The sequence below is a fragment of the Arachis duranensis genome, chromosome 6 (genome assembly GCF_000817695.3).
Source record: "Arachis duranensis cultivar V14167 chromosome 6, aradu.V14167.gnm2.J7QH, whole genome shotgun sequence".
Taxonomy (NCBI): domain Eukaryota; kingdom Viridiplantae; phylum Streptophyta; class Magnoliopsida; order Fabales; family Fabaceae; genus Arachis; species Arachis duranensis.
This window is the reverse complement of record NC_029777.3, coordinates 103175188-103184942: the sequence shown is the minus strand read 5'-3', so window position 1 is coordinate 103184942 and position 9755 is coordinate 103175188.

Genomic DNA, 9755 nt, shown 5'->3' with positions numbered 1-9755 from the left:
ATAAGTCCTAAAGGGGTATTTAAAATTGACGTGGTATAGTTGCTATTTTTTATAGCTATTTAAAAATAGTAAAAACTTTAATCATAAGAATCATTACTAGTTAGAAAGTATAAGTAGACCTAATAGTAGTAAGACAGAATATAAACGTACTAAATTATAAAGATAAAAACAACAACAAACTTTACTCGTATCAAATGATCATATAATAAATAAAACAAACATTCTAACTATAATTATAGTCACTCAATAAATATTAAATAAGACATTTAAAAAATTCAAATTTTCTCACTTTGCATTACTATAGCTGAAACAATCGTCTATCCTTTATCCTTAATATGAACTTAGGTAAGTGCCTAACGTTCCGATCCGTATGTATGTCCTTGATATTTCGCTCTTAACCATCTTATAATGTACTAGTCTTTTTATCTCAATCAAGTAGTGTATTACTTTGCACTGCGTTATTTCTAAAGATGGTACGGAGAAAGAGGTGAGAAACTAAAAATTTTTTAGTAATTTATCTATATAGTGTCATCGTATCCATCTCCAGCCACTCCAAGTTTTAAAATTAAAATAATGATAAAACAATGTTGTTAAATTATTATTTTCAAAAGGTTTTGTTAGTCGGAGTAGTTTGACTTTTAGATACTTCTTATTTACTTATGTTTTGACACATGTGACTCATAACGAAATGTCTATAATTGTAAAACATATAGAATGCAAACTCAGAAACTTTGATTTGATGTTCTCGTAGGCCATAAAACAAGGCAAAATAAATAAGAAAATAATAGTAACATTAGTATAGATAAATCAAACCAGAAGGAATCTTTGAACAAAATAAGAATAATAAACATAATCATAAATCAAACAGAAAGAATCTTTGGATAAAAGAAGAATCTTTGAATAAAATAAGAATAATAAACATAATCATAAATCAAACAGAAAGGATAAAAGAAGAACAATCATAATCACACATTTTTTTTGTATTTGTTATTACTTTTTCTCGTGACTTTTATGAAAGGTATTGAGCTCAAACTAGTATAAAAAGATGGGAGTCCTCTTCCCTTACCGAAGGTTCTTATCCCAAACATTTTGGCGATCACCTTCCTTTACCGAAGGATCATATAGATATCAACTTTGAGAGTAACCTTTCTTTACCGAAGGATCATTTCCTCAGTTCAATTTACAATCAAGATTATTTAGACATACACAAGAAGGGAGTTATATCAACAAAGAGATATTATTATATACAATTGATTGGAGTCCCCTTCCCTTACCGAAGGTTCTTATCCCAAAAGTTAGCCGATCACCTTCTCTTAACGAAGGATTATTTTGATTATCTTGTCTTTGAGGATCACATTCCCTTACCATACTGAAGGATCATTCTCTCAGTTCTTTAATACATATAAGATGATTATTATAATGCTTAATGTGTATGTAATAGAGGGACATTATATCATGGCATGAAAATGCTAGCATCTATATTCAAAAATATTTAAAATATGACATATAAAAATAGTATAAAACCCTACCTCCAATGAAGTTCCTATATGTATTATAATGTAAATATACACAATTTATTAGCAAAGAGAGTCTTGTTCCATGGCTAGACTTGGTGTATTTTTTGATGTAGGTATGAATATTTGACTGAATAGAAGAAAATATTTGTATTTCGTAGTATGCATAATTCGGAGAGGATATCTTCTCGAATAATATATGAGTGAAATTCGTGAATAGTTTGGCAGAAGATTTAGAGTGAGAATAAGAAAATGAGAAAGGATAAGAAATTTTTCTATAATGGAGTGGAGAAAGTATATGAATGGCAATAATAAAAAATAGAGGATATATGTTACCTAGAATTTTTGTATATATAAAAAAAGGAGAATAGAATGAGAAAGGAAGAGCTTAAATGACTCTTAGGTATGTGCATATTGTGTTAGAAGAATCTAACTCACATTTAGGTAAAATTTTCAATCTGAACCGTCACTTTGTGACCCCTATAACATTTTGTATTTTGGAATTCGGAAATATCTATTAGAGACAAATTTTTAGAGAATTAAGTTAGCTTTAAAATTAGCTTTGAACAAAGTCAATCGAATAACCACAGATTGAGATATTAATGAAATACTATTAGTTTATCAGGTTGGTAACGACCTCCCCCTTCTTCAGCTGCTAAAGCTTTTGACTCATATAAAAAGAGTAGAGAGTGTGTTCATCAGAAAGAATTAAGTCAAGCTCGACTAAAGCAAGGGGTTAAAGGTCGAGAGGCTATGGATGCCACAATCAAACAACATATGCGAACTAGAGTTCCTCCGTCCAATGTGTTGAAAACAAATGGGTACAGAACAATTTCCTGAACTACTCCAGAGATTACAATTTCAATGTTCATAGGGGAGGTTTTGGAAATTGGGCCCAGAAATGAGGTGACTCTAGACGAGTAGCAAGTAGAAGGGGCAATGGTCTAGGGAGTCTCGATCCAACTTTTAGGAAAGAGCTCCCTTCATTTCAAGAGCTATGACTCAAGCACAAAATGTTTATGTCAATGCACATGGGCCATATCCAGAACTAATCAAAAAAAGCAAGTTACCTTAGAAAAAAAGAGCAGAAAGGTGGCAAGGTATCCTCAACCAAAGACCAGGTGATAGATAAGTCGAAGGAGTATCAGCCATTAATTCGATCCCCCAAAGAAAAAGAAGAAGAAAAGGCACTAACAGAGAACTTCGACTTTGGTTTTGAGGATGACTTAGATGTGATGTTTGGAGAAAATGGATTTGTGTATGTTGCCACAATTTCTATTCTCCCTTTTGACTTCCAGGGCGATCCTGAAGGGCTTTGGAATTGTCTCGAAGGAGACTGTGATAACGTCATTCCAAGAGATGAATGCCGATTTGTTAAAAATGGCATAATCAATGAAAGGATATTTGAAAGACCTGATGAGATCACCCAAGATCATTTTTGACCATTGCATATTAAGGCAAAAGTTGAAGGATTGATGATTAATTGTATTTTGATTGATGAAGGAGCAGCAATTAACTTGTTACCTGAAAGTATGCTCCCGCTATTCCAAAAAATAGTCTAAGATTTGATCAAGACAAACTTGATCATTATTGGATTCAATGGTAAATTGGCAACCGACTTGGGAATGATCCCACTCAGGGTTAAAGTCGAAAGTGTCGAACGACCAACAGTATTTATTGTAGTACTTACCAAGGCAACTTTCAACATGCTTCTGGGAAGAGATTGGATCCATGGAGTAAGGACAATTTCCTGCATCAAAAGTTGGTGCTATGGGATGAGGATGAAAGAATAGAAGAAATTGAAGCTGATGATAGCGCCTACTATGTTGAACAGATGAATGTTAGCATCAAAGAATATCATACCAGCGTTCGACTATTGGATATCGATATGAACACTTTTGACCCCACTTTTATCAAAGGTTGTTATGTAAGGATCCATGGTATAGAATTGGTTCACATACACCAGATTGTATATATGACCTCGATCCCTTATGGTTTGGAAGGTCAAATTTAGTTTTTGAAAATTTATATAATAATAAAGTTGAAGTACAAGACCCATTCGGCAAAGTCGAGATTGGTGGAAAAGGGCGAGTGACTTACATTAGTCGATGCCTAGATACTAAATTCAAGGAGGAATTGATAGTTGTCTTGAGAGAATATCAAGATTGCTTTGCTTGGAAATATGATGAGATGCCTGGTTTAGATAGATCTTTAGTCGAACATAAGCTTCCTCTCCTTAAGAATGCTCGACCAAATTAAGCAAGTTCCTAGATGTTTTGTTCCTGAAATTATGGTTAAAATCGAGGAGGAAGTCAAACGTCTTTTAAAAGATGGTTTCATCTGCACATCCAGGTATTTTGAATAGGTTGCTAATTGTTCCTATTATTAAGAAAAATGGAAATTAAGAGTATGTATTGATTTAAGGGATTTGAATAAAGTTACGCCAAAGGATGAATATCACATACCAATCGCAGAGATGTTAATCGACTCTGCTGCAAGAAGCGAACTTCTGAGCTTCATGGATATTCAGGATATAATCAAATATTCATATCTCAGGAAGGCGTGTCAAAAATAGTATTTCGATGCCCTGGGACCATTGGGACTTATGAATGGCTAGTTATGCCATTTGGACTTAAAAAAGATTAGGCTACTTATCAAAGAGCTATGAATTCGATTTTCTATTATTTTATTGGCAAGTTTCTGGAAATTTACATTGATGATGTGATAGTTAAATCAGAGTCGAAACATGCTCATTTGTGTAACTTAGAAATGAATTTTAAACAAATGAGACATTATCGACTTAAAATGAACTCATTAAAATGTGCTTTTAGAGTATCTGCAGGAAATTTTCTAGGATTCATAGTACAGAAAAAGGGAGTGGTTGTTAACACGAATAAATGCCAAGCAATTTTTTATTTGTCTCCTCCTAGAAATAAGAAAAAACTTTAATCTTTCTTAGGTAAAGTAAATTTTCTTCGACGCTTCATTTCAAATTTATCTGGTAGAAAAAATATTTACTCTTTTATTGAAATTGAAGTAGGGAGAAGAATTCAGATGGGAGGAGGAACACCAAAGGCTTTTGACCAAATAAAGCAATACTTAACTTCATCACCAATTTTGGCACCAGTCAAACAAGGTTGAATACTTAAATTATATATTGCTGCATCAGACACAACTTTAGGGATCATGCTGGCCCAAGAAGATGAAGATAGAAATGAAAAAGAAGTTTACTATCTGAGTCAAATGTGGACTGATGTAGAAATTAGATATAGTACAGTCGAGAAATTTTGTTTAGTTCTTTATTTCTCTTGTACTAAAGTTAAAAGTTACTTAATTAAAAATAATATTTATGTTGTGTCGAAATTTGATGTGATTAATACATGCTTTCTTATCCAATCTTAAGAAGAAGAATTGGCAAGTAGATGTTGGGACTAATCGAATATTCTTTGTTTTACGTCCTGGCTAGAGCTGTAAAAGGACAAGTGATTCCTGATTAGCAGATCACCCTCGCGTCGAAATCGACGAACAACCCAAAATTGGGTATGTTGAACTAAAAGGTTATTCTTTGATGGGTCGAAACATCAAAATAGAGTAGGAGTGATGATAGTTATAATTACCCCTGATGAGGTTTCGACCAAATTTATGTTTCGATTAGAGTCAAATCTATCGAACAATGAAGCAGAATATGAGGCTTTAATAATTAGCCTAAAACTTCTAATCGAAAAAAAAGTTAGAACAATTGAAATATTAGGAGATTAACAATTAATAATTCAACAATTGGCTGGAAACTATCAAGTTGTTAGTTAGAATTTGGCTAAGTATTTTGTTGTGGCTAGTCGACTCCTAGCTGAGTTCGACTCAGTTTTGATTAAACATATATTTAGAGAGTCAAATCAAGAAGCTAATGAGTTAGTTCAAATGGCTTCTAGATATAAGATATCTCCTAATTTGATATAGTAATTTAGTCAAATTGAAACTAATTTGACTCCTTTAGAAATGAGAGGGGTTTATTATGCAAACACTCCCGATGAGAATGATTGGAGATACAAGATTATCGACTTTCTTGAAAACTCCAATCAAAAAGCAGATCGAAAACTGAAATATTTAGTATTGAAATATTTAGTATTGAGTTCTGTATTGGTTGGAGGAATCTTTTCAAGTAAAGTGTCGATGGATCTTTACTTCAATGCCTAAGTATGTAAGATGCATATTTGGCCATGGCTGAGGTGCATGAAGGGATTTGTGGTGCTCACCAAGCGGGTCAAAAATACATTAGACCTTGCACCGACAAGGAGTGTATTGCCTTTCAATGATGAAAGACTGCATCGACTTTGCTCGATGCTATGACCAATTCCAAAGACATGCACCAATCTAAAGAGTTCTTGTGGTAGATTTACATGCGATAATTAAACCTTAGCCATTTAAAGGATGAGTTTTAAATTTAATTGGAATGATTCATCCTCCTTCAACTAAGAAGCATAAATTTATTTTGGTTGTAGTTGATTATTTTACTAAATGGGTGGAAGCTGTGTCCATGAAAAAGGTCACACAAGCCAAAATAATTGAATTCATTGAAGAGTTGATTATTCATGAATTTGGCATTTTTCAAACTATGACTACAGACCAAGGAACCCAATTTGATAAGTCAAAGGATATATCAAGTCAAGAGGAATTAAACTTATATATTCGACTCTATATTATGACCAAGTGAATGGCCAATTTAAAGCTGCCAATAAAACTTTAATTGGTTTGATTAAGAAACATATAGGGAGGCAGCCTCAAAATTGGCATAATACTTTAAGTCAGGTATTATGGGCATATTGGTGTTCTCCCTGAGAATCCATAGGTTTGACTCCTTATGAACTTGTATATGGTCATAAAGTAGTGTTGTGACTTGAAATAGATTTACAAGCAATTAAAGTGGCGAAACAAAATGATTTACCTTCAAACAGTATTGGTCGAGCATGATAGATGAATTAGATCAATTAGACCAGTTAAAATTGATGGCTTTTGACTATTTCATTTTCTTATAACCATCTTTCAAAATTTAAAATTTTAAAATGAACACATGAGAAGTACATAAAAACCTATTGTTTCGTACTTTGAAATTAATTTTTAAGAAGCAATTAGGGAAGGATCCTTTGTTAGTAAAGAAGTTTTCAAGAGTAATGTATATAGAATAAGAGAGACAAAAAGCGATCAAACTATACATGTAAATGATAAGTATCTTAAAAAGATATTGTCATTAAAACAAAACAAATCAAGAATACTAAATAAAATAAGAGCTAGAATAAGTTCCTAAATATGAATTTTAGATGGTCACGATGTTGGTTCAGGCTTGAGGACTCATGTGCTTCTTCTTGGGCATTAGTGGCGCGAGTGACTGCTTTGACTATAGCACCTCAACCTGAAAGTTTAGAAGCATGAGCCTTTTCAATTATTTCCAGTCGAAGAGAGAGAGCAGCATTGGTGGATGCAACTTTCTTTACTCCTGATTTTAGATCAGTCAATTTTCTCTAAGGCTGCAATCTTCGACATCATTTGTTGTTCTTTTTCCTAACCTTTCGACAAGACCTCAGCAACTTGAGACTTAGTCGTGTCCTATTTTTGCAGCTAAGTATCATAGTTGGTTAAAGTCTCAAGCAGTTTATTCAGTTTTTGGCCGGTTAGCATCATGAATTCTGGAAAAATGGGAGGAGACATCCTCAATAAATTAGCTATGGGCTAAATGCAGGTCGGAGGAAATACACTGATTAAGAAAGGCAAGTGCGTTAGTAAGTCGAGTCTTTAGGATAGTGTTGTCATCAATATCCTTGATGGAATGGTTTAGACAGTCGAGGACAATATTGATTCTATCGATTACTTGGGGATCTGGACCCATGGACACAAAGAAAGTAACTTCTTCTGTAACCTTTTCATCCTTGGTCAAAGTTGCCTGAGTCAACTTCTTAGTTAAAGGAATAACATTGCTCAACTTTGGACCAAAAGATAATGCAATAGCTCTTTTAGAGGAATAAACTTATCGAGCTTGAGACAGGATATTTTCCAAGTCAAAGATGATGTCATCAAAACTTAAATCTCCATCTTTTGGAGAAAGAACATTAAAAGATCACGTTCACCCCTAAATTAATATCTATTATTTAGGAATGTTTCCCAATCATAACAGTAGTACTAGCAAGTTTTACTTCCCCTCTTTCTTGTGTAAATAATAAAACTATGAAAGAATAAAAAAAGAAAAGATAAAAAATATTGTATTTTGTATTTTTTTAATTGATTGATTGTTAAGGTAAAGTTAAATATATACAGAGCATTGTCTATAAAAGAAAAGAACAAATAAGAATAAGATAAGAACTAATAAAGATAAGATCATGAATAAATATAAGATAACAAATAAAAGTAGGTAATAATTTAATATGTCTTTGCAAACTGATGGATGGAAGATGTCAATAATCCACAGTTTGAATAAGTTCCGATAAAATGATTGAGGAAAACATGTGTGGTGCGGTGATGCAGAGGGAGATGCGTGCGATGGAATTACGGTTGCCAGCAGCAGAAACAGAAAAGGAGATATTGTGCTTGAGAGAGAGAGCAAGCAGCGATCTTCAGAAAGCGCATAGAACGCGGTAAGAGTGATATTGTGTCTAGACTCTAGAGACACTAAATTAGTGTATATTGTGTCTATCCTAACAGAAAAAATATAGAAACACTAACAAGAAATACAATCTATTTTTTATTTTTTCTTTTATTATTCTTGTTAATTTTTTATAATTATTTTTTATTATTATATTTTTTTAAATTTTTTTAATAAAAAATAAATTTTCATAATTTTTTTAATTTATTATTAAAATAAAATACAAAAATATTAACTTTTATATTTCTAATTTTTATATATTATTTTTAGTGTCGTATACTATCCCATTATCAGAACTAAATTCAGTCACACATATAATTTATGGACATAATTTTTCAAACAATAATAATTAAGTACAACCATACACATAGCTTATGGACATAATTTTCTACTTATAATCGGAGTATTTACGTGTGGACAACCGGACCAAGGTTATTACACTAAAAAATTTGCAAAAAGCTTGATTACTACCGTATACTTAATGCTTATACAGAACCATTTGGGATTTATTGTGTTGTAACACTATTAAGACATTTCGATATTATCTACGGCTTAGGTGTTGATAATTATTTCTACTACAACCCAATTGAAATTTGTTGTTTAACACTACAAGACATTTTGATATTTTCGATGGTCGACACAAGTGCGTGGATAAATGATTTGATAAAAAAATCTGATATAATTTAACTGACAATCGAGTCGATGGTAATATTAAAAATTACAGTGATAATTTTTCTGTCGATAATAAATGCATTGCAAAAAAGAAAAAAAAAAACAAATTTGTATTTACTGATACTTCAGCCGTTGATAAAATAAATTTTTATTAAAAAATAAAATTTATATTTTTCAACGAGTAAGCCATTGGTAATATTGTAAGGAGTTAAATATTTATTTTGTCTTTAAAGTCTTGGGTCAAAATTAAAATTGTTTTCAATCTTTTTTTTGTTAAAAATATTTTTAATATTACAAAACATTATAAAATCATCTTTTTGTCCATAAATGACATTTTTCAAACCATTTTGCTCTTAAACAAAAAAAAGCATGATGTTTTCAATTGCCAGAAGATCCCGCTAATATCTGTAAATCAATCTTTCTATTTTCTACTTTCGTTTGTTTGTTTGTCTCAAAGCCATCGGGAATGAATAGCACATCACATACTTGAGAAGGAACATGGCGATTGAAAATGAACGAGCAGCTTCGAATCAAAGGAGGAAATGCAGGTCGAGGAGGATGCAAAGGCAAAAAAAACTAACTTCTGCCATTGATGATGCTGTTGAAGTAGCCATCTCCCATGGATGATCGATCTGGTTCTGCTGAGAGGGAGATTCAAACTGATCCGTCGAAATCGGGCAAAGAGGGTTTTATAATACAATATCGTCGCCTTCGGCGGAAGGGGTGGAAGTTGCAAAGACAGAAAGCGACAGGGATTCAAGCAAAAAAGAGTGGATAGCAATGGCTGACGGCAGAGCTTCAAACGACATCGCAATGAAGCATCAACCATGGATCATCACCAAAGATAGAGAGAGAGCGCATCATTCGACTGGGGTGCATCTCAGACAGCTTCTTCGAGTTGGGCTTGTGTCAGCCTTAACCCACGACAAAAAAAAAAA